Raw genomic sequence first — 27,865 nt, 5'->3', positions numbered from 1 at the left:
ACCCCAATTTAAAAGTAAACTCATATCCTCCGTGGTGCAGGCTTTTACAGAATCGTGAGTTTCAAGTCTTTACGTTAAGAACTGACTGATTTACAGAGGGTTGAATGCCGTGTTTTAACTAACTGTAGGCTGTGCAATCCAAACCACTTTTAGGGTCAATCTAACCACTTCCGGTTGCTCCAGGAAGCTTAAACTCAACACAGGTAATCCTCATAGTGGCCTGATGGATTGTCATTGAAGACAATGTATTCCTATGGGGAGAGATGTCAACTGTTAGAAGAAAACACCCCGTTTTCACTGTTAATAAATGGATCACTAGTCACTTTAAACAACGCCACTTTCATAATGTTTACATATCCTACATTACTCATCTCAAATGTATATACTGTATTTTATACCATCTATTGCATCTTGCCTATGCCGCTTGGCCATCGCTCATCCATATACTTATATGTACATATTCTCATTCACCCCTTTAGATTGGTGTGTATTAGGTAGTTGTTGGGGAATTGTTAGATTACTTGTTAGATGTTACTGCATGGCCGGAACTAGAAGCACAAGCATTTCACTACACTCGCATTAACATCTGCTAACCATGTGACCATTATCATCTGCTAACCATGTGACCAATAACATCTGCTAACCATGTGACCAATAACATCTGCTAACCATGTGACCAATAACATCTGCTAACCATGTGACCAATAACATCTGCTAACCATGTGACCAATAACACCTGCTAACCATGTGACCAATAACACCTGCTAACCATGTGACCAATAACATCTGTTAACCATGTGACCAATAACACCTGCTAACCATGTGACCAATAACATCTGCTAACCATGTGACCAATAACATCTGCTAACCATGTGACCAATAACATCTGTTAACCATGTGACCATTAACATCTGCTAACCATGTGACCAATAACATCTGCTAACCATGTGACCAATAACATCTGTTAACCATGTGACAAATAACATCTGCTAACCATGTGACCATTAACATCTGCTAACCATGTGACCAATAACATCTGCTAACCACGTGACCAGTAACATCTGCTAACCATGTGACCAATAACATCTGCTAACCATGTGACCAGTAACATTTGATTTGATTTGAAGTTCTTGTCCTATATCTAGGAGATAGAAGAAAGCTCAAAAAATATTGGCGTTTTTTGGACACATATTGAACCCCTTTTTGGGGTGATAAAACAGACCCAGTTGGTCTGTCTGTCTAGACAGCTCATTGTTATGGATGTGTCCCAATGAATGTCAATAGAAAACAGCTTAAACAAACGCAAATGCAGCTACTTTGACGTTATTCTGGCTGCAAAGTTCGTGACTGGGTCGCGTCCATAAATATAGAACTAATGGAACAAACGACTGGGTCACGTCCATAAATATAGAACTAATGGAACAAACGACTGGGTCACGTCCATAAATATAGAACTAATGGAACAAACGACTGGGTCACGTCCATAAATATAGAACTAATGGAACAAACGACTGGGTCCCATAAATATAGAACTAATGGAACAAACGACTGGGTCACGTCCATAAATATAGAACTAATGGAATGAACGACTGGGTCACGTCTATAAATATAGAACTAATGGAACAAACGACTGGGTCGCGTCCATAAATATAGAACTAATGGAACAAACGACTGGGTCACGTCCATAAATATAGAACTAATGGAACAAACGACTGGGTCACGTCCATAAATATAGAACTAATGGAACAAACGACTGGGTCACGTCCATAAATATAGAACTGATGGATCAAACGACTGGGTCACGTCCATAAATATAGAACTAATGGAACAAACGAATGGGTCGCGTCCATAAATATAGAACTAATGGAACAAACGACTGGGTCGCGTCCATAAATATAGAACTAATGGAACAAACGACTGGGTCACGTCCATAAATATAGAACTAATGGAACAAACGACTGGGTCACGTCCATAAATATAGAACTAATGGAACAAACGAATGGGTCGCGTCCATAAATATAGAACTAATGGAACAAACGACTGGGTCACGTCCATAAATATCAAACTAATGGAACAAACGACTGGGTCGCGTCCATAAATATAGAACTAATGGAACAAACGACTGGGTCGCGTCCATAAATATAGAACTAATGGAACAAACGACTGGGTCGCGTCCATAAATATAGAACTAATGGAACAAACGAATGGGTCGCGTCCATAAATATAGAACTAATGGAACAAACGACTGGGTCGCGTCCATAAATATAGAACTAATGGAACAAACGACTGGGTCCCATAAATATCAAACTAATGGAACAAACGACTGGGTCACGTCCATAAATATAGAACTAATGGAACAAACGAATGGGTCGCGTCCATAAATATAGAACTAATGGAACAAACGACTGGGTCGCGTCCATAAATATAGAACTAATGGAACAAACGACTGGGTCACGTCCATAAATATAGAACTAATGGAACAAACGACTGGGTCAAGTCCATAAATATAGAACTAATGGAACAAACGAATGGGTCACGTCCATAAATATAGAACTAATGGAACAAACGACTGGGTCACGTCCATAAATATAGAACTAATGGAACAAACGACTGGGTCACGTCCATAAATATAGAACTAATGGAACAAACGACTGGGTCACGTCCATAAATATAGAACTAATCGAACAAACGACTGGGTCGCGTCCATAAATATAGAACTAATGGAACAAACGACTGGGTCACGTCCATAAATATAGAACTAATGGAACAAACGACTGGGTCGCGTCCATAAATATAGAACTAATGGAACAAACGACTGGGTCGCGTCCATAAATATAGAACTAATGGAACAAACGACTGGGTCGCGTCCATAAATATAGAACTAATGGAACAAACGACTGGGTCACGTCCATAAATATAGAACTAATGGAACAAACGACTGGGTCACGTCCATAAATATAGAACTAATGGAACAAACGACTGGGTCACGTCCATAAATATCAAACTAATGGAACAAACGACTGGGTCACGTCCATAAATATCAAACTAATGGAACAAACGACTGGGTCACGTCCATAAATATAGAACTAATGGAACAAACGACTGGGTCGCGTCCATAAATATAGAACTAATGGAACAAACGACTGGGTCACGTCCATAAATATAGAACTAATGGAACAAACGACTGGGTCACGTCCATAAATATAGAACTAATGGAACAAACGACTGGGTCACGTCCATAAATATAGAACTAATGGAACAAACGACTGGGTCACGTCCATAAATATAGAACTAATGGAACAAACGACTGGGTCGCGTCCATAAATATAGAACTAATGGAACAAACGACTGGGTCACGTCCATAAATATAGAACTAATGGAACAAACGACTGGGTCACGTCCATAAATATATAACTAATGGAACAAACGAATGGGTCACGTCCATAAATATAGAACTAATGGAACAAACGACTGGGTCACGTCCATAAATATAGAACTAATGGAACAAACGACTGGGTCACGTCCATAAATATAGAACTAATAGAACAAACGACTGGGTCACGTCCATAAATATAGAACTAATGGAACAAACGACTGGGTCACGTCCATAAATATAGAACTAATGGAACAAACGACTGGGTCACGTCCATAAATATAGAACTAATGGAACAAACGACTGGGTCGCGTCCATAAATATAGAACTAATGGAACAAACGACTGGGTCGCGTCCATAAATATAGAACTAATGGAACAAACGACTGGGTCACGTCCATAAATATAGAACTAATGGAACAAACGACTGGGTCACGTCCATAAATATAGAACTAATGGAACAAACGACTGGGTCACGTCCATAAATATAGAACTAATGGAACAAACGACTGGGTCACGTCCATAAATATCAAACTAATGGAACAAACGACTGGGTCACGTCCATAAATATAGAACTAATGGAACAAACGACTGGGTCACGTCCATAAATATCGAACTAATGGAACAAACGACTGGGTCACGTCCATAAATATAGAACTAATGAAACAAACGAATGGGTCGCGTCCATAAATATAGAACTAATGGAACAAACGACTGGGTCACGTCCATAAATATAGAACTAATGGAACAAACGACTGGGTCACGTCCATAAATATAGAACTAATGGAACAAACGACTGGGTCACGTCCATAAATATAGAACTAATGGAACAAACGACTGGGTCACGTCCATAAATATCAAACTAATGGAACAAACGACTGGGTCACGTCCATAAATATAGAACTAATGGAACAAACGACTGGGTCACGTCCATAAATATCGAACTAATGGAACAAACGACTGGGTCACGTCCATAAATATAGAACTAATGGAACAAACGACTGGGTCGCGTCCATAAATATAGAACTAATGGAACAAACGACTGGGTCGCGTCCATAAATATAGAACTAATGGAACAAACGACTGGGTCACGTCCATAAATATAGAACTAATGGAACAAACGACTGGGTCACGTCCATAAATATAGAACTAATGGAACAAACGACTGGGTCACGTCCATAAATATCAAACTAATGGAACAAACGACTGGGTCACGTCCATAAATATAGAACTAATGGAACAAACGACTGGGTCACGTCCATAAATATCGAACTAATGGAACAAACGACTGGGTCACGTCCATAAATATAGAACTAATGGAACAAACGACTGGGTCGCGTCCATAAATATAGAACTAATGGAACAAACGACCGGGTCGCGTCCATAAATATAGAACTAATGGAACAAACGACTGGGTCGCGTCCATAAATATAGAACTAATGGAACAAACGACTGGGTCGCGTCCATAAATATAGAACTAATGGAACAAACGACTGGGTCGCGTCCATAAATATAGAACTAATGGAACAAACGACTGGGTCGCGTCCATAAATATAGAACTAATGGAACAAACGACTGGGTCACGTCCATAAATATAGAACTACTGGAACAAACGACTGGGTCACGTCCATAAATATAGAACTAATGGAACAAACGACTGGGTCACGTCCATAAATATAGAACTAATGGAACAAACGACTGGGTCACGTCCATAAATATAGAACTAATGGAACAAACGACTGGGTCCCATAAATATAGAACTAATGGAACAAACGACTGGGTCACGTCCATAAATATAGAACTAATGGAACAAACGACTGGGTCCCATAAATATAGAACTAATGGAACAAACGACTGGGTCACGTCCATAAATATAGAACTAATGGAACAAACGACTGGGTCGCGTCCATAAAAATAGAACTAATGGAACAAACGACTGGGTCACGTCCATAAATATAGAACCAATGGAACAAACGACTGGGTCACGTCCATAAATATAGAACTAATGGAACAAACGACTGGGTCCCATAAATATAGAACTAATGGAACAAACGACTGGGTCACGTCCATAAATATAGAACTAATGGAACAAACGACTGGGTCACGTCCATAAATATAGAACTGATGGAACAAACGACTGGGTCGCGTCCATAAATATAGAACTAATGGAACAAACGACTGGGTCCCATAAATATAGAACTAATGGAACAAACGACTGGGTCACGTCCATAAATATAGAACTAATGGAACAAACGACTGGGTCGCGTCCATAAATATAGAACTAATGGAACAAACGACTGGGTCACGTCCATAAATATAGAACTAATGGAACAAACGACTGGGTCGCGTCCATAAATATAGAACTAATGGAACAAACGACTGGGTCGCGTCCATAAATATAGAACTAATGGAACAAACGACTGGGTCACGTCCATAAATATAGAACTAATGGAACAAACGACTGGGTCGCGTCCATAAATATAGAACTAATGGAACAAACGACTGGGTCACGTCCATAAATATAGAACTAATGGAACAAACGACTGGGTCACGTCCATAAATATAGAACTAATGGAACAAACGACTGGGTCATGTCCATAAATATCAAACTAATGGAACAAACGACTGGGTCACGTCCATAAATATAGAACTAATGGAACAAACGACTGGGTCACGTCCATAAATATAGAACTAATGGAACAAACGACTGGGTCGCGTCCATAAATATAGAACTAATGGAACAAACGACTGGGTCACGTCCATAAATATAGAACTAATGGAACAAACGACTGGGTCACGTCCATAAATATAGAACTAATGGAACAAACGACTGGGTCGCGTCCATAAATATAGAACTAATGGAACAAACGACTGGGTCACGTCCATAAATATAGAACTAATGGAACAAACGACTGGGTCGCGTCCATAAATATAGAACTAATGGAACAAACGACTGGGTCACGTCCATAAATATAGAACTAATGGAACAAACGACTGGGTCACGTCCATAAATATAGAACTAATGGAACAAACGACTGGGTCACGTCCATAAATATAGAACTAATGGAACAAACGACTGGGTCACGTCCATAAATATAGAACTAATGGAACAAACGACTGGGTCACGTCCATAAATATCAAACTAATGGAACAAACGACTGGGTCACGTCCATAAATATAGAACTAATGGAACAAACGACTGGGTCACGTCCATAAATATCAAACTAATGGAACAAACGACTGGGTCACGTCCATAAATATAGAACTAATGGAACAAACGACTGGGTCACGTCCATAAATATCAAACTAATGGAACAAACGACTGGGTCACGTCCATAAATATAGAACTAATGGAACAAACGACTGGGTCACGTCCATAAATATATAACTAATGCAACAAACGACTGGGTCACGTCCATAAATATAGAACTAATGGAACAAACGACTGGGTCACGTCCATAAATATAGAACTAATGGAACAAACGACTGGGTCACGTCCATAAATATAGAACTAATGGAACAAACGACTGGGTCACGTCCATAAATATAGAACTAATGGAACAAACGACTGGGTCACGTCCATAAATATAGAACTAATGGAACAAACGACTGGGTCACGTCCATAAATATAGAACTAATGGAACAAACGACTGGGTCACGTCCATAAATATAGAACTAATGGAACAAACGACTGGGTCACGTCCATAAATATAGAACTAATGGAACAAACGACTGGGTCGCGTCCATAAATATAGAACTAATGGAACAAACGACTGGGTCGCGTCCATAAATATAGAACTAATGGAACAAACGACTGGGTCACGTCCATAAATATAGAACTAATGGAACAAACGACTGGGTCACGTCCATAAATATCAAACTAATGGAACAAACGACTGGGTCGCGTCCATAAATATAGAACTAATGGAACAAACGACTGGGTCACGACCATAAATATAGAACTAATGGAACAAACGACTGGGTCGCGTCCATAAATATAGAACTAATGGAACAAACGACTGGGTCGCGTCCATAAATATAGAACCAATGGAACAAACGACTGGGTCACGTCCATAAATATAGAACTAATGGAACAAACGACTGGGTCACGTCCATAAATATAGAACTAATGGAACAAACGACTGGGTCACGTCCATAAATATAGAACTAATGGAACAAACGACTGGGTCACGTCCATAAATATAGAACTAATGGAACAAACGACTGGGTCACGTCCATAAATATAGAACTAATGGAACAAACGACTGGGTCACGTCCATAAATATAGAACTAATGGAACAAACGACTGGGTCGCGTCCATAAATATATAACTAATGGAACAAACGACTGGGTCGCGTCCATAAATATAGAACTAATGGAACAAACGACTGGGTCGCGTCCATAAATATAGAACTAATGGAACCAACGACTGGGTCACGTCCATAAATATAGAACTAATGGAACAAACGACTGGGTGACGTCCATAAATATAGAACTAATGGAACAAACGACTGGGTGACGTCCATAAATATAGAACTAATGGAACGAACGACTGGGTCGCGTCCATAAATATAGAACTAATGGAACAAACGACTGGGTCGCGTCCATAAATATAGAACTAATGGAACAAACGACTGGGTCGCGTCCATAAATATAGAACTAATGGAACAAACGACTGGGTCACGTCCATAAATATAGAACTAATGGAACAAACGACTGGGTCACGTCCATAAATATAGAACTAATGGAACAAACGACTGGGTCGCGTCCATAAATATAGAACTAATGGAACAAACGACTGGGTCGCGTCCATAAATATAGAACTAATGGAACAAACGACTGGGTCACGTCCATAAATATCAAACTAATGGAACAAACGACTGGGTCGCGTCCATAAATATAGAACTAATGGAACAAACGACTGGGTCACGACCATAAATATAGAACTAATGGAACAAACGACTGGGTCGCGTCCATAAATATAGAACTAATGGAACAAACGACTAGGTCCATAAATATAGAACTAATGGAACAAACGACTGGGTCGCGTCCATAAATATAGAACTAATGGAACAAACGACTGGGTCCCATAAATATAGAACTAATGGAACAAACGACTGGGTTACGTCCATAAATATAGAACTAATGGAACAAACGACTGGGTCACGTCCATAAATATAGAACTAATGGAACAAACGACTGGGTCAAGTCCATAAATATAGACCTAATGGAACAAACGACTGGGTCGTACCCATAAATATAGAACTAATGGAACAAACGACTGGGTCGCGTCCATAAATATAGAACTAATGGAACAAACGACTGGGTCACGTCCATAAATATAGAACTAATGGAACAAACGAATGGGTCGCGTCCATAAATATAGAACTAATGGAACAAACGAATGGGTCACGTCCATAAATATAGAACTAATGGAACAAACGACCGGGTCGCGTCCATAAATATAGAACTAATGGAACAAACGACTGGGTCACGTCCATAAATATAGAACTAATGGAACAAACGACTGGGTCGCGTCCATAAATATAGAACTAATGGACACAACGACTGGGTCACGTCCATAAATATAGAACTAATGGAACAAACGACTGGGTCACGTCCATAAATATAGAACTAATGGAACAAACGACTGGGTCACGTCCATAAATATAGAACTAATGGAACAAACGACTGGGTCACGTCCATAAATATAGAACTAATGGAACAAACGACTGGGTCACGTCCATAAATATAGAACTAATGGAACAAACGACTGGGTCGCGTCCATAAATATAGAACTAATGGAACAAACGACTGGGTCGCGTCCATAAATATATAACTAATGGAACAAACGACTGGGTCGCGTCCATAAATATAGAACTAATGGAACAAACGACTGGGTCGCGTCCATAAATATAGAACTAATGGAACCAACGACTGGGTCACGTCCATAAATATAGAACTAATGGAACAAACGACTGGGTCACGTCCATAAATATAGAACTAATGGAACAAACGACTGGGTCGCGTCCATAAATATAGAACTAATGGAACAAACGACTGGGTCACGTCCATAAATATAGAACTAATGGAACAAACGACTGGGTCACGTCCATAAATATAGAACTAATGGAACAAACGACTGGGTCGCGTCCATAAATATAGAACTAATGGAACAAACGACTGGGTCACGTCCATAAATATCAAACTAATGGAACAAACGACTGGGTCGCGTCCATAAATATAGAACTAATGGAACAAACGACTGGGTCACGACCATAAATATAGAACTAATGGAACAAACGACTGGGTCGCGTCCATAAATATAGAACTAATGGAACAAACGACTGGGTCCATAAATATAGAACTAATGGAACAAACGACTGGGTCGCGTCCATAAATATAGAACTAATGGAACAAACGACTGGGTCCCATAAATATAGAACTAATGGAACAAACGACTGGGTTACGTCCATAAATATAGAACTAATGGAACAAACGACTGGGTCACGTCCATAAATATAGAACTAATGGAACAAACGACTGGGTCAAGTCCATAAATATAGACCTAATGGAACAAACGACTGGGTCGTACCCATAAATATAGAACTAATGGAACAAACGACTGGGTCACGTCCATAAATATAGAACTAATGGAACAAACGACTGGGTCACGTCCATAAATATAGAACTAATGGAACAAACGACTGGGTCGCGTCCATAAATATAGAACTAATGGAACAAACGACTGGGTCACGTCCATAAATATAGAACTAATGGAACAAACGACTGGGTCACGTCCATAAATATAGAACTAATGGAACAAACGAATGGGTCGCGTCCATAAATATAGAACTAATGGAACAAACGAATGGGTCACGTCCATAAATATAGAACTAATGGAACAAACGACCGGGTCGCGTCCATAAATATAGAACTAATGGAACAAACGACTGGGTCACGTCCATAAATATAGAACTAATGGAACAAACGACTGGGTCGCGTCCATAAATATAGAACTAATGGAACAAACGACTGGGTCACGTCCATAAATATAGAACTAATGGAACAAACGACTGGGTCACGTCCATAAATATAGAACTAATGGAACAAACGACTGGGTCACGTCCATAAATATAGAACTAATGGAACAAACGACTGGGTCGCGTCCATAAATATAGAACTAATGGAACAAACGACTGGGTCGCGTCCATAAATATAGAACTAATGGAACAAACGACTGGGTCACGTCCATAAATATAGAACTAATGGAACAAACGACTGGGTCAAGTCCATAAATATAGAACTAATGGAACAAACGACTGGGTCACGTCCATAAATATAGAACTAATGGAACAAACGACTGGGTCACGTCCATAAATATAGAACTAATGGAACAAACGACTGGGTCGCGTCCATAAATATAGAACTAATGGAACAAACGACTGGGTCACGTCCATAAATATAGAACTAATGGAACAAACGACTGGGTCCATAAATATAGAACTAATGGAACAAACGACTGGGTCACGTCCATAAATATAGAACTAATGGAACAAACGACTGGGTCGCGTCCATAAATATAGAACTAATGGAACAAACGACTGGGTCACGTCCATAAATATAGAACTAATGGAACAAACGACTGGGTCACGTCCATAAATATAGAACTAATGGAACAAACGACTGGGTCCCATAAATATAGAACTAATGGAACAAACGACTGGGTCACGTCCATAATTATCAAACTAATGGAACAAACGACTGGGTCACGTCCATAAATATAGAACTAATGGAACAAACGACTGGGTCACGTCCATAAATATAGAACTAATGGAACAAACGACTGGGTCGCGTCCATAAATATAGAACTAATGGAACAAACGACTGGGTCACGTCCATAAATATAGAACTAATGGAACAAACGACTGGGTCACGTCCATAAATATAGAACTAATGGAACAAACGACTGGGTCACGTCCATAAATATAGAACTAATGGAACAAACGACTGGGTCACGTCCATAAATATAGAACTAATGGAACAAACGACTGGGTCCCATAAATATAGAACTAATGGAACAAACGACTGGGTCGCGTCCATAAATATAGAACTAATGGAACAAACGACTGGGTCCCATAAATATAGAACTAATGGAACAAACGACTGGGTCACGTCCATAAATATAGAACTAATGGAACAAACGACTCGGTCACGTCCATAAATATAGAACTAATGGAACAAACGACTGGGTCACGTCCATAAATATAGAACTAATGGAACAAACGACTGGGTCGCGTCCATAAATATCAAACTAATGGAACAAACGACTGGGTCACGTCCATAAATATAGAACTAATGGAACAAACGACTGGGTCACGTCCATAAATATAGAACTAATGGAACAAACGACTGGGTCACGTCCATAAATATAGAACTAATGGAACAAACGACTGGGTCACGTCCATAAATATAGAACTAATGGAACAAACGACTGGGTCACGTCCATAAATATAGAACTAATGGAACAAACGACTGGGTCACGTCCATAAATATAGAACTAATGGAACAAACGACTGGGTCACGTCCATAAATATAGAACTAATGGAACAAACGACTGGGTCACGACCATAAATATAGAACTTTATATGTTACTGTTTTACATGATATTGTTTTATAAAATATTGTTTTATATGATATTGTTTTATATGGTATTGTTTTACATGATATTGTTTTATAAAATATTGTTTTATATAATATTGTTTTACATGATATTGTTTTATAAAATAATGTTTTATATGATATTGTTTTATATGATATTGTTTTATATGATATTGTTTTATATGATATTGTTTTATATGATATTGTTTTTTGTGTTCCTGCAGGTCATCACCATTGGCCGACATGTTAAAGGATACCATTACATCATCGCTAACCTGGTATGATACCTGGTATCGCTCATATTACTACATAACTGGTACTGGCATCACACATAGCCTGGTACTAACCTGGTATGATACCTGGTACTAACCTGGTATGATACCTGGTACTAACCTGGTACTAACCTGGTATGATACCTGGTACTAACCTGGTATGATACCTGGTACTAACCTGGTATGATACCTGGTACTAACCTGGTATGATACCTGGTACTAACCTGGTATGATACCTTGTACTAATCTGGTATGATACCTGGTACCGGTCATATGACTACATAACTGGTACTGACATCACACATAGCCTGGTACTAACCTGGTATGATACCTGATACTAACCTGGTACTAACCTGGTATGATACCTGGTACCGGTCATATTACTACATAACTGGTAATGACATCACACACAGCCTCAGAGTGTGTGTGTGTGTGTGTGTGTGTGTGTGTGTGTGTGTGTGTGTGTGTGTGTGTGTGTGTGTGTGTGTGTGTGTGTGTGTGTGTGTGTGTGTGTGTGTGTGTGTCCAGGGCTTCGTTGATGGTGACCTGTCTAAGATCCAGTATGGGGGAGCCAACGTGTCGGGTTTCCAGATTGTTGACTTTGAGGAGCCACTCGTCTCCAAGTTCGACCAGAGATGGGAAGCACTGGAGGAGAAGGAGTACCCTGGAGCTGACAGCAGGATCAGGGTAGTACCTCTAACCTCTACCCCCTACCCTTGACCCCTAACCCCTACCCTGGTGTTGACAGCAGGATCAGGGTAGTACCCGTAATCTCTAACCCTAACCCCTACCCCCTACCCTAACCCCTACCCTAACCCCTACCTTAATCTCTAACCCTGGAGCTGACAGCAGGATCAGGGTAGTACCTCTAACCCCTACCCTAACCCCTTACCATAGAGCTGACAGCAGGATCAGGGTAGTACCCCTAACCCCTACCCTAACCCCTAACCTCTAACCCTGGAGCTGACAGCAGGATCAGGATAGTACCTCTAATCTCTAACCCTAACCCCTAACCTCTAACCCTGGAGCTGACAGCAGGATCAGGGTAGTACCTCTAACCCCTACCCTAACCCTTAACCTCTAACCCTGGAGCTGACAGCAGGATCAGGGTAGTACCCCTAACCCCTACCCTAACCCCTAACCTCTAACCCTGGAGCTGACAGCAGGATCAGGGTAGTACCCGTAATCTCTAACCCTAACCCTTATCCCCTACCCTAACCCCTACCGTAACCCCTAACCCCTACCTTAACCCCTAACCCCTACCTTAACCCCTAACCCCTACCTTAACCCCTAACCCCTACCTTAACCCCTAACCCCTACCTTAACCCCTACCTTAACCCCTACCCTAACCCCTAACCTCTAACCCTGGTGCTGACAGCAGGATCAGGGTAGTACCACCTCTAATCTCTAACCCTAACCCTTGACCCCTACCCTAATCCCTACCCTAACCCCTACCCTAACCCCTACCCTAACCCCTACCCTTAACCCTACCCCAACCCCTACCCTATCCCCTACCCTAACCCTGGTGCTGACAGCAGGATCAGGGTAGTACCACCTCTAATATCTAACCCTTGACCCCTTACCCCTACCCTAACCCTACCCTAACCCCTACTCTTACCCCTACCCTACCCTAACCTCTAAACCCCTCCCCTACCCTCTAACCCTGGAGCTGACAGCAGGACTAACCCTAACCCTAACCCTAACCCCTAACCCTAACCCTAACCCTAACCCTAACCCTAACCCTAACCCTAACCCTAACCCTAACCCTAACCCTAACCCTAACCCTAACCCTAACCCTAACCCTAACCCTAACCCTAACCCTAACCCTAACCCTAACCCTAACCCTAACCCTAACCCTAACCCTACCCTACCCTAACCCTAACCCTAACCCTAACCCTAACCCTAACCCTAACCCTAACCCTAACCCTAACCCTAACCCTAACCCTAACCCTAACCCTAACCCTAACCCTAACCCTAACCCTAACCCTAACCCTAACCCTAACCCTAACCCTAACCCTAACCCTAACCCTAACCCTAACCCTAACCCTAACCCTAACCCTAACCCTAACCCTAACCCTAACCCTAACCCTAACCCTAACCCTAACCCTAACCCTAACCCTAACCCTAACCCTAACCCTAACCCTAACCCTAACCCTAACCCTAACCCTAACCCTAACCCTAACCCTAACCCTAACCCTAACCCTAACCCTAACCCTAACCCTAACCCTAACCCTAACCCTAACCCTAACCCTAACCCTAACCCTAACCCTAACCCTAACCCTAACCCTAACCCTAACCCTAACCCTAACCCTAACCCTAACCCTAACCCTAACCCTAACCCTAACCCTAACCCTAACCCTAACCCTAACCCTAACCCTAACCCTAACCCTAACCCTAACCCTAACCCTAACCCTAACCCTAACCCTAACCCTAACCCTAACCCTAACCCTAACCCTAACCCTAACCCTAACCCTAACCCTAACCCTAACCCTAACCCTAACCCTAACCCTAACCCTAACCCTAACCCTAACCCTAACCCTAACCCTAACCCTAACCCTAACCCTAACCCTAACCCTAACCCTAACCCTAACCCTAACCCTAACCCTAACCCTAACCCTAACCCTAACCCTAACCCTAACCCTAACCCTAACCCTAACCCTAACCCTAACCCTAACCCTAACCCTAACCCTAACCCTAACCCTAACCCTAACCCTAACCCTAACCCTAACCCTAACCCTAACCCTAACCCTAACCCTAACCCTAACCCTAACCCTAACCCTAACCCTAACCCTAACCCTAACCCTAACCCTAACCCTAACCCTAACCCTAACCCTAACCCTAACCCTAACCCTAACCCTAACCCTAACCCTAACCCTAACCCTAACCCTAACCCTAACCCTAACCCTAACCCTAACCCTAACCCTAACCCTAACCCTAACCCTAACCCTAACCCTAACCCTAACCCTAACCCTAACCCTAACCCTAACCCTAACCCTAACCCTAACCCTAACCCTAACCCTAACCCTAACCCTAACCCTAACCCTAACCCTAACCCTAACCCTAACCCTAACCCTAACCCTAACCCTAACCCTAACCCTAACCCTAACCCTAACCCTAACCCTAACCCTAACCCTAACCCTAACCCTAACCCTAACCCTAACCCTAACCCTAACCCTAACCCTAACCCTAACCCTAACCCTAACCCTAACCCTAACCCTAACCCTAACCCTAACCCTAACCCTAACCCTAACCCTAACCCTAACCCTAACCCTAACCCTAACCCTAACCCTAACCCTAACCCTAACCCTAACCCTAACCCTAACCCTAACCCTAACCCTAACCCTAACCCTAACCCTAACCCTAACCCTAACCCTAACCCTAACCCTAACCCTAACCCTAACCCTAACCCTAACCCTAACCCTAACCCTAACCCTAACCCTAACCCTAACCCTAACCCTAACCCTAACCCTAACCCTAACCCTAACCCTAACCCTAACCCTAACCCTAACCCTAACCCTAACCCTAACCCTAACCCTAACCCTAACCCTAACCCTAACCCTAACCCTAACCCTAACCCTAACCCTAACCCTAACCCTAACCCTAACCCTAACCCTAACCCTAACCCTAACCCTAACCCTAACCCTAACCCTAACCCTAACCCTAACCCTAACCCTAACCCTAACCCTAACCCTAACCCTAACCCTAACCCTAACCCTAACCCTAACCCTAACCCTAACCCTAACCCTAACCCTAACCCTAACCCTAACCCTAACCCTAACCCTAACCCTAACCCTAACCCTAACCCTAACCCTAACCCTAACCCTAACCCTAACCCTAACCCTAACCCTAACCCTAACCCTAACCCTAACCCTAACCCTAACCCTAACCCTAACCCTAACCCTAACCCTAACCCTAACCCTAACCCTAACCCTAACCCTAACCCTAACCCTAACCCTAACCCTAACCCTAACCCTAACCCTAACCCTAACCCTAACCCTAACCCTAACCCTAACCCTAACCCTAACCCTAACCCTAACCCTAACCCTAACCCTAACCCTAACCCTAACCCTAACCCTAACCCTAACCCTAACCCTAACCCTAACCCTAACCCTAACCCTAACCCTAACCCTAACCCTAACCCTAACCCTAACCCTAACCCTAACCCTAACCCTAACCCTAACCCTAACCCTAACCCTAACCCTAACCCTAACCCTAACCCTAACCCTAACCCTAACCCTAACCCTAACCCTAACCCTAACCCTAACCCTAACCCTAACCCTAACCCTAACCCTAACCCTAACCCTAACCCTAACCCTAACCCTAACCCTAACCCTAACCCTAACCCTAACCCTAACCCTAACCCTAACCCTAACCCTAACCCTAACCCTAACCCTAACCCTAACCCTAACCCTAACCCTAACCCTAACCCTAACCCTAACCCTAACCCTAACCCTAACCCTAACCCTAACCCTAACCCTAACCCTAACCCTAACCCTAACCCTAACCCTAACCCTAACCCTAACCCTAACCCTAACCCTAACCCTAACCCTAACCCTAACCCTAACCCTAACCCTAACCCTAACCCTAACCCTAACCCTAACCCTAACCCTAACCCTAACCCTAACCCTAACCCTAACCCTAACCCTAACCCTAACCCTAACCCTAACCCTAACCCTAACCCTAACCCTAACCCTAACCCTAACCCTAACCCTAACCCTAACCCTAACCCTAACCCTAACCCTAACCCTAACCCTAACCCTAACCCTAACCCTAACCCTAACCCTAACCCTAACCCTAACCCTAACCCTAACCCTAACCCTAACCCTAACCCTAACCCTAACCCTAACCCTAACCCTAACCCTAACCCTAACCCTAACCCTAACCCTAACCCTAACCCTAACCCTAACCCTAACCCTAACCCTAACCCTAACCCTAACCCTAACCCTAACCCTAACCCTAACCCTAACCCTAACCCTAACCCTAACCCTAACCCTAACCCTAACCCTAACCCTAACCCTAACCCTAACCCTAACCCTAACCCTAACCCTAACCCTAACCCTAACCCTAACCCTAACCCTAACCCTAACCCTAACCCTAACCCTAACCCTAACCCTAACCCTAACCCTAACCCTAACCCTAACCCTAACCCTAACCCTAACCCTAACCCTAACCCTAACCCTAACCCTAACCCTAACCCTAACCCTAACCCTAACCCTAACCCTAACCCTAACCCTAACCCTAACCCTAACCCTAACCCTAACCCTAACCCTAACCCTAACCCTAACCCTAACCCTAACCCTAACCCTAACCCTAACCCTAACCCTAACCCTAACCCTAACCCTAACCCTAACCCTAACCCTAACCCTAACCCTAACCCTAACCCTAACCCTAACCCTAACCCTAACCCTAACCCTAACCCTAACCCTAACCCTAACCCTAACCCTAACCCTAACCCTAACCCTAACCCTAACCCTAACCCTAACCCTAACCCTAACCCTAACCCTAACCCTAACCCTAACCCTAACCCTAACCCTAACCCTAACCCTAACCCTAACCCTAACCCTAACCCTAACCCTAACCCTAACCCTAACCCTAACCCTAACCCTAACCCTAACCCTAACCCTAACCCTAACCCTAACCCTAACCCTAACCCTAACCCTAACCCTAACCCTAACCCTAACCCTAACCCTAACCCTAACCCTAACCCTAACCCTAACCCTAACCCTAACCCTAACCCTAACCCTAACCCTAACCCTAACCCTAACCCTAACCCTAACCCTAACCCTAACCCTAACCCTAACCCTAACCCTAACCCTAACCCTAACCCTAACCCTAACCCTAACCCTAACCCTAACCCTAACCCTAACCCTAACCCTAACCCTAACCCTAACCCTAACCCTAACCCTAACCCTAACCCTAACCCTAACCCTAACCCTAACCCTAACCCTAACCCTAACCCTAACCCTAACCCTAACCCTAACCCTAACCCTAACCCTAACCCTAACCCTAACCCTAACCCTAACCCTAACCCTAACCCTAACCCTAACCCTAACCCTAACCCTAACCCTAACCCTAACCCTAACCCTAACCCTAACCCTAACCCTAACCCTAACCCTAACCCTAACCCTAACCCTAACCCTAACCCTAACCCTAACCCTAACCCTAACCCTAACCCTAACCCTAACCCTAACCCTAACCCTAACCCTAACCCTAACCCTAACCCTAACCCTAACCCTAACCCTAACCCTAACCCTAACCCTAACCCTAACCCTAACCCTAACCCTAACCCTAACCCTAACCCTAACCCTAACCCTAACCCTAACCCTAACCCTAACCCTAACCCTAACCCTAACCCTAACCCTAACCCTAACCCTAACCCTAACCCTAACCCTAACCCTAACCCTAACCCTAACCCTAACCCTAACCCTAACCCTAACCCTAACCCTAACCCTAACCCTAACCCTAACCCTAACCCTAACCCTAACCCTAACCCTAACCCTAACCCTAACCCTAACCCTAACCCTAACCCTAACCCTAACCCTAACCCTAACCCTAACCCTAACCCTAACCCTAACCCTAACCCTAACCCTAACCCTAACCCTAACCCTAACCCTAACCCTAACCCTAACCCTAACCCTAACCCTAACCCTAACCCTAACCCTAACCCTAACCCTAACCCTAACCCTAACCCTAACCCTAACCCTAACCCTAACCCTAACCCTAACCCTAACCCTAACCCTAACCCTAACCCTAACCCTAACCCTAACCCTAACCCTAACCCTAACCCTAACCCTAACCCTAACCCTAACCCTAACCCTAACCCTAACCCTAACCCTAACCCTAACCCTAACCCTAACCCTAACCCTAACCCTAACCCTAACCCTAACCCTAACCCTAACCCTAACCCTAACCCTAACCCTAACCCTAACCCTAACCCTAACCCTAACCCTAACCCTAACCCTAACCCTAACCCTAACCCTAACCCTAACCCTAACCCTAACCCTAACCCTAACCCTAACCCTAACCCTAACCCTAACCCTAACCCTAACCCTAACCCTAACCCTAACCCTAACCCTAACCCTAACCCTAACCCTAACCCTAACCCTAACCCTAACCCTAACCCTAACCCTAACCCTAACCCTAACCCTAACCCTAACCCTAACCCTAACCCTAACCCTAACCCTAACCCTAACCCTAACCCTAACCCTAACAAGCAGCGGATCGATTTCAGTCGTCGTGGCAATAACGGGGACTGTCTGGCCAATCCAGCAGTGCCCTGGTCTCAGGGGATGGAGATAGAACGCGCTCTCAAACAGGTTACCATAGAAACAGCTGTTAGCGTGTTTTAGGGTCTTCAATGATCTTGTGTGTTGTGTAGTTTTATATGGATGGGGTAAAATACTGGGTATTTGTGGTGTGTCTGTGTGTGTGTGTAGTTTTATATGGATGGGGTAAAATACTGGGTGTTTGTGGTGTGTCTGTGTGTGTGTGTGTAGTTTTATATGGATGGGGTAAAATACTTGGTGTTTGTGGTGTGTCTGTGTGTGTGTGTAGGTTCGTGTGGATGGGCTGACAGGTAATATCCAGTTTGACCAGTATGGTAAAAGAGTCAACTACTCCGTCAACGTGATGGAACTGAAGAACACTGGACCAGTTAAGGTACAGCCAATCAGCATTTACCAGCACACTCACTTCCTTACAATGAGCCAATTAACATTCACCAGCCTATTCACTTCCTTACAATCAGTCAATCAGCATTGTCCGGACCTCTGGCAGTCTCTATGGGGGTGCCACGGGGTTCAATTCTCGGGCCGACTCTTTTCTCTGTATACATCAATGATGTCGCTCTTGCTGCAGGTGATTCTCTGATCCACCTCTACGCAGACGACACCATTCTGTATACCTCTGGCCCTTCTTTTGACACTGTGTTAACTAACCTCCAGACGAGCTTCAATGCCATACAACTCTCCTTCCGTGGCCTCCGACTGCTTTTAAATGCTAGTAAAACTAAATACATGCTCTTCAACCGATCGCTGCCTGCACCTGTCCGCCCGACTAGCATCACTACTCTGGACGGCTCTGACATAGAATATGTGGACAACTACAAATACCTAGGTTTCTGGTTAGACTGTAAACTCTCCTTCCAGATTCACATTAAACATCTCCAATCCAAAATTACATCTGGAATCGGCTTCCTATTTCGCAACAAAGCCTCCTTCACTCATGCTGCCAAACATACCCTCGTAAAACTGACTATCCTACCGATCCTCGACTTCGGTGATGTCATTTACAAAATAGCCTCCAACACTCTACTCAGCAAATTGGATCAAGTCTATCACAGTGCCATCCGTTTTGTCACCAAAGCCCCATATACTACCCACCACTGCGACCTGCATGCTCTCGTTGGCTGGCCCTCGCTACATATTCGTCGTCAGACCCACTGGCTCCAGGTCATCTATAAGTCCATGCTAGGTAAAGTCCCCCCTTATCTCAGCTCACTGGTCACGATAACAACACCCATCCGTAGCACGCGCTCCAGCAGGTATATCTCACTGGTCATCCCCAAAGCCAACACCTCCTTTGGCCACCTTTCCTTCCAGTTCTCTGCTGCCAATGACTGGAACGAATTGCAAAAATGAATTCAAACCAAGAGAAAGTCCTGTTGTAGCGTACATCTGTATTCCAGAAAAAAACTGCTGTATCTAAAGCCTCTTGGAAGTCAACTCGAGTTGAGCTTTGTGATTCTACTGCCTCCAGAATAGAAATTATGTCATGTTGCTAGTTAGCCAATGTGACTGTGCAGCTAGCTTCGCTACAACTAGTTAGCTAGCAAGATGTTAAAGAATTTACCCTCACCATGCTGTAACTAACGTTACCCCATACTCCCCATGCCAGCTATCCAAATGTTTAGCTTGTTAGCTAGCTAAACGTTTAGCTTCATCGCTAGCATAACAGGATAGTTAGCTAGCTTAATATCCAACCTTGCTTGCCATGGCCACAGCTAGCCAAATGTTTAGTTTGCTAGCTAGCTTAACGGTTAGTGTCATCGCTAGCATAGCTAGCTAGATTCCTAACCTTGCTTGCCTTGGGATTGGCTATTAGCTAGCAGGCTGACCAAACACAGAGGACAGGCTTTCAATCCCTGCACACTTATATTAGCTAGCTAGCGTGTTTCAACTCTGAATTGCAAGCTAACATTAGATTGCTGAATGTTGTCAAACATTTATTGTGTAGTGCAAAAATAAATGAAGTCTCCAACTATGTTGGTAATTCTTGTCATGTCTGACTAGTGCAGTAGGATAATACTTGTCCATGTGCTAGCTGACAGCAACTAACCTAGAAGAGATAAACGTGAAAGCATCCAGCAGAGATTAGCTTCTCATTAGCTAACTAACGTTAGCTATATTATAGTTATAAAGCATTATGTTTACTGTTTTGAAATAACATATTTCTTTGATTGTACATACTGTATGTCTTAGCAAGCAAGCTCTTTGGCAGCAAACTAAGCTTTTTTTAGTCATAATATTTAGCTACCTAGCAAGCTAGCTTTGCAAATATTAGCCTAGCTTAGCTAGCTAGCATCAAGTTTAGGCGATAGAAACATGGCCGTAAAAACAGCTCTAGCTTAGTTTAGAAAGAAAAACTGATGTTTATTTATCGAGAGAGATGTAGGCCCACAAGCATTTCTAAACCCAGAGGCTCAACATCGCAAGACTCATTTTCCGCAACAACGACTTTTTTTAAAATAAAAAATAAAAAAAATGTTTACCCCCTTTTCTCCCCAATTTCGTGGTATCCAATCGCTAGTAATTACTATCTTGTCTCATTGCTACAACTCCCGTACAACGACTTGATATCGAAGAAGTGCCTTTAATTTGACGGCCTGCACATGCTCAGTTCGGCTCCAGACGACCGTTAGACATGCATGAGCTTAGCGAGCCAACGTCGCCACGACAACGTCGCCACGACAACGTCTACAAGTGTGATCAGGGATTTCTATTGGAGAAGCAGTTTCTGCCTATCTTCATACTGTACCGTCTTTGATAGGCCAAAGCTCTTCACTCCTAGCAGAGCTCCAGCCCAGCACTAACACACCTGGATCAGCTGACCATGCTATTGGGGATTAGTCGATTGGAATGACGCCACAGGTTTAATTGTGTGTGTGTGTGTGTGTGTGTGTGTGTGTGTGTGTGTGTGTGTGTGTGTGTGTGTGTGTGTGTGTGTGTGTGTGTGTGTGTGTGTGTGTGTGTGTGTGTGTGTGTGTGTGTGTGTGTGTGTGTGTGTGTGTGTGTTTTCAGATTGGCTACTGGAATGAAGTGGACAAGATGGTGGTGACTAAACTAGACATCTTCCCCAACGACACTAATGGGATGGAGAACAAGACTGTTATCGTCACAACTATCCTGGTAACAACGTGGGTGGTGAAGGGTGGTGGGGGGTGAAGGGTGGTGAAGGGTGGTGGGGGGTGAAGGGTGGTGGGTGGTGGGGGGTGGTGTGTGGTGAAGGGTGGTGGGGGGTGAGGGGTGGTGGGGGGTGGTGGGGGGTGGTGGGTGGTGAAGGGTGGTGGAGGGTGAAGGGTGGTGGGGGGGTGGTGGGTGGTGGGGGGTGGTGTGTGGTGAAGGGTGGTGGGGGGTGAGGGGTGGTGGGGGGTGAAGGGTGGTGAAGGGTGGTGGGGGGTGAAGGGTGGTGGAGGGTGAAGGGTGGTGGGGGGTGGTGGGTGGTGGGGGGTGGTGTGTGGTGAAGGGTGGTGGGGGGTGAGGGGTGGTGGGGGGTGGTGGGGGGTGGTGGGTGGTGAGGGTGGTGGGGGGTGGTGGGGGTGAGGGGTGGTGAAGGGTGGTGGGGGTGAAGGGTGGTGAAGGGTGGTGGGGGGTGAAGGGTGGTGAAGGGTGAAGGGTGGTGGGGGGTGGTGGGTGGTGGGGGGTGGTGTGTGGTGAAGGGTGGTGGGGGGTGAGGGGTGGTGGGGGGTGGTGGGGGGTGGTGGGTGGTGGGGGGTGGTGGGGGGTGGTGGGGGTGAGGGGTGGTGAGGGTGGTGGGGGGTGAAGGGTGGTGGGGGTGAGGGGTGGTGGGGGTGAGGGGTGGTGGGGGGTGAAGGGTGGTGGGGGTGAGGGGTGGTGGGGGGTGAAGGGTGGTGGGGGGTGAAGGGTGGTGGGGGGTGAAGGGTGGTGGGGGGTGAAGGGTGGTGGGGGGTGAAGGGTGGTGGGGGGTGGTGTGTGGTGAAGGGTAGTGGGGGGTGAGGGGTGGTGGGGGTGGTGGGGGTGAGGGGTGGTGGGTGGTGGTGGGGGTGAGGGGTGGTGGGGGTGGTGGGGGTGAGGGGTGGTGAAGGGTGGTGGGGGGTGAAGGGTGGTGGGGGGTGGTGGGGGGTGAAGGGTGGTGAAGGGTGGTGGGGGGTGAAGGGTGGTGGGTGGTGAGGGTGGTGGGGGTAGTGGGGGGTGAAGGGTGGTGGGTGATGAAGGGTGGTGGGGGGTGAAGGGTAGTGGGTGGTGAAGGGTAGTGGGGGGTGAAGGGTGGTGGGGGGTGGTGGGGGTGAGGGGTGGTGGGGTGGTGGGTGGTGAAGGGTGGTGGGTGGTGAAGGGTAGTGGGTGATGAAGGGTAGTGGGTGGTGAAGGGTGGTGGGGGGTGGTGGGGGTGAGGGGTGGTGGGCGGTGGTGGGGGTGAGGGGTGGTGGGGGGTGGTGGGGGTGAGGGGTGGTGAAGGGTGGTGGGGGGTGAAGGGTGGTGGGGGGTGGTGGGGGTGAAGGGTGGTGAAGGGTGGTGGGTGGTGAAGGGTGGTGGGGGTGAAGGGTAGTGAAGGGTAGTGGGGGGTGAGGGGTGGTGGGTGGTGAAGGGTGGTGGGTGGTGAAGGGTAGTGAAGGGTAGTGGGTGGTGAAGGGTAGTGGGTGGTGAAGGGTAGTGGGTGGTGAAGGGTGGTGGGTGGTGAAGGGTGGTGAAGGGTGGTGGGGGGTGAAGGGTGGTGGGGGGTGAAGGGTGGTGGGTGGTGAAGGGTAGTGGGGGGTGAGGGGTGGTGGGTGGTGAAGGGTAGTGGGTGGTGAAGGGTGGTGGGTGGTGAAGGGTGGTGAAGGGTAGTGGGTGGTGAAGGGTGGTGGGTGGTGAAGGGTGGTGGGTGGTGAAGGGTGGTGAAGGGTAGTGGGGGGTGAAGGGTGGTGGGTGGTGAAGGGTGGTGGGTGGTGAAGGGTAGTGGGTGATGAAGGGTAGTGGGTGGTGAAGGGTGGTGGGTGGTGAAGGGTGATGAAAGGTGGTGAAAGGTGGTGAAGGGGAGTGGGTGGTGAAGGGGGGTGGGTGGTGAAGGGTAGTGGGGGGTGAAGGGTGGTGGGTGGTGAAGGGTGATGAAAGGTGGTGAAGGTGGGTGAAGGGGGTGGGTGGTGAGGGGGGTGAAGGGTGGTGGGTGGTGAGGGTGGTGGGGGGTGAAGGGTGGGTTGGTGAGGGTGGTGGGGGTGAGGGTGGTGGGGGTGTGAGGGTGGTGGGTGGGGTGAAGGGTGGTGGGTGGTGAAGGGTGGTGGGTGGTGAAGGGTGGTGAGGGTGGTGGGTGGTGGGGTGGTGGGGTGGGGTGGTGAAGGGTGGTGGGTGGTGAAGGGTGGTGGGTGGTGAAGGGTGGTGGGTGGTGAAGGGTGGTGAAGGGTGGTGAAGGGTGGTGAAGGGTGGTGGGTGGTGAAGGGTAGTGGGTGATGAAGGGTAGTGGGTGGTGAAGGGTGGTGGGTGGTGGGGTGATGGGTGGTGGATGGTGAAGGGTGGTGGGTGGTGAAGGGTGGTGAAAGGTGAAGGGTGGTGGGGTGGTGAAGGGTAGTGGGTGATGAAGGGTAGTGGGTGGTGAAGGGTGGTGAAAGGTGATGAAAGGTGAAGGGTGGTGAAGGGTGGTGAAGGGTGGTGGGTGGTGAAGGGTGGTGGGTGGTGAAGGTAGTGGGTGGTGAAGGGTGGTGGGTGGTGAAGGGTGGTGAAGGTGATGAAGGGAGGGTGGTAAGGGTGGTGAAGGGTGTGGGGGTGGTGGTGGGTGGTGGGTGGTGGGTGGTGAAGGGTGGTGGGGGGTGGTAAGGGTGGTGAGGGTGAAGGGTGGTGAAGGGTGGTGAAGGGTGGTGGGTGTGGGTGGTGAAGGGTGGTGGGGGTGAAGGGTGGTGGGTGGTGAAGGGTAGTGGGTGTTGAAGGGTGTTGAAGGGTGGTGGGTGGTGAAGGGTGGTGTGGGGTGAAGGGTGGTGTAGGGTGAAGGGTGGTGGGGGGTGAAGGGTGTGGGGGTGAGGGGTGGTGGGGGGTGAGGGTGGTGGGGGTGAAGGGTGGTGGGGGTGGGGTGGTGGGTGGTGGGTGAGGTGTGGGTGGTGGGGGTGAGGTGGTAGTGTGGGGGGTGAAGGGTGGTGGGGGGTGAAGGGTGGTGGGTGGTGGGGGGTGAAGGGTGGTGAAGGGTGGTTGTTCAAATGACAAGAACAATGGTCATCTTCAAAGACATCCTGGTAAAAGTGTGTGTGTGTGTGTGTGTGTGTGTGTGTGTGTGTGTGTGTGTGTGTGTGTGTGTGTGTGTGTGTGTGTGTGTGTGTGTGTGTGTGTGTGTGTGTGTGTATTTGTGTGTGTGTGTGTGTTGCAGGAAGCCCCATACGTGATGCTAAAGAAGAATGCTGAGTTGTTCCTAGACAATGACCGTTACGAAGGCTACTGCGTCGACCTGGCAGCAGAGATCGCTAAGCACTGTGGGATACGCTACCAGCTAAGGATTGTGGGAGATGGAAAATACGGAGCTCGAGACGCTGAAACCAAGATCTGGAACGGGATGGTTGGAGAGCTGGTGTACGGGGTAAGAACCCTGACCTCTAACCTTTGACCTCTGTTGTTATTGTGAAACTAGTACCTGAGGACACAGAACTAAGTGTAACTGTCTGCCTCCCCCTCCTCCCCTCTCCCCCTCCTCCCCCCTCCTCCCCGTCCCCCCCCTCCTCCCCTCTCCCCCTCTCCCCCTCCTCCCCTCTCCCCCCATCCTCCCCTCTCCCCCCCTTCTCCCCTCCCCCCCTCTCCCCCTCCTCCCCTCTCCCCCCTCCTCCCCTCTCCCCCCCTTCTCCCCTCCCCCCCTCTCCCCCTCCTCCCCCTCTCCCCCCTCCCCCTCTCCCCCTCCCCTCTCCCCCCTCCTCCCCGCCCCCCCCCCCCCCTCCTCCCCTCTCCCCCTCTCCCCCTCCTCCCCTCTCCCCCCCCCTGTAGAAAGCAGACATAGCCGTGGCCCCTCTCACTATCACCCTGGTCCGAGAAGAGGTGATCGACTTCTCCAAGCCGTTCATGTCTCTGGGCATCTCCATCATGATCAAGAAACCCCAGAAGTCTAAACCCGGGGTGTTCTCCTTCCTGGACCCGCTGGCCTATGAGATCTGGATGTGTATAGTGTTTGCCTATATCGGTGTGAGCGTGGTGCTGTTCCTGGTGAGCCGGTTCAGCCCGTATGAATGGCACATGGAGGAGTATGAGGATGGCCAGTTGCCCACCAGCGAGTCCTCTAATGAGTTTGGGATCTTTAACTCTCTGTGGTTCTCTCTAGGAGCCTTTATGCAGCAAGGCTGTGATATCTCCCCAAGGTTGGTGTCCCGTTGCTAGGTAACGTGGCTCGCTGTGTTGGCAGCCCCCCTTCCTCCTGGAGCTGGTGTTTATATGCTGACCTCACTTCCTGCTGCTTACGCTAACCCTGACCTCTGATCTCTAGCCGCTAGCTTTAACCCCGACCTCTGGCTTCTAACTCTAATGCTAACTGATTCTAGCCATTAGCTCTAATGCTCACTGATTCTAGCCTCTAGCTCTAATGCTAACTGATTCTAGCTGCTACCCCTAATGCTAACTGATTCTAGCTACGAGCTCTAAACCTAACTGATTCTAGCTGCTACCCCTAATGCTAACTGATTCTAGCTACTAGCTCTAAACCTAACTGATTCTAACTACTAGCTCTAATGCTAACTGATTCTAGATGCTACACATAATGCTAACTGATTCTAGCTGCTACCCCTAATGCTAACTGATTCTAGCTACTAGCTCTAAACCTAACTGATTCTAGCTACTAGCTCTAATGCTAACTGATTCTAGCTGCTACACCTAATGCTAACTGATTCTAGCTGCTACCCCTAATGCTCACTGATTCTAGCCTCTAGCTCTAATGCTAACTGATTCTAGCTGCTAGTCCTAATGCTACCCGATTCTAGCTACTAGCTCTAATGCTAACTGATTCTAGCTACTAGCTCTAATGCTAACTGATTCTAGCTACTAGCTCTATTGCTAACTGATTCTAGCTGCTACACCTAATGCTAACTGATTCTAGCCATTAGCGCTAATGCTCACTGATTCTAGCCTCTAGCTCTAATGTTAACTGATTCTAGCTGCTACCCCTAATGCTAACTGATTCTAGCTACTAGCTCTCCTAAACAACTTTCCCTGTGTCTCAGTCCAGACTACTGATCAGAAGAGAGGAGGTAGTTTAGGGTGTTGATAGGTTAAGAAGTAGGGGTTAGGGTGTCTGGGTGCCTATGTTTAACAGTTAATTTCACCTAGCCTGGAATTTCACATCAGTAGAGAGAGGAGAGGAGAAGATGAGAGGAGAGGAGAAGGGGA

At 46.5% G+C, this 27,865-nt stretch overlaps 1 pseudogene; it reads left to right on the top strand.

The window, feature by feature from the left end:
• The window catches only part of LOC129856052 (glutamate receptor 2-like), a 146,758-nt pseudogene that overhangs the window by 33,724 nt on the left and 85,169 nt on the right, over window positions 1-27,865 (top strand).

Source organism: Salvelinus fontinalis, chromosome 5 (assembly GCF_029448725.1).
Source record: "Salvelinus fontinalis isolate EN_2023a chromosome 5, ASM2944872v1, whole genome shotgun sequence".
Classification (NCBI taxonomy): Eukaryota; Metazoa; Chordata; class Actinopteri; order Salmoniformes; family Salmonidae; genus Salvelinus; species Salvelinus fontinalis.
Note: the sequence above shows the minus strand (reverse complement) of the source record. Positions and strands in the feature narration are given on the sequence as shown.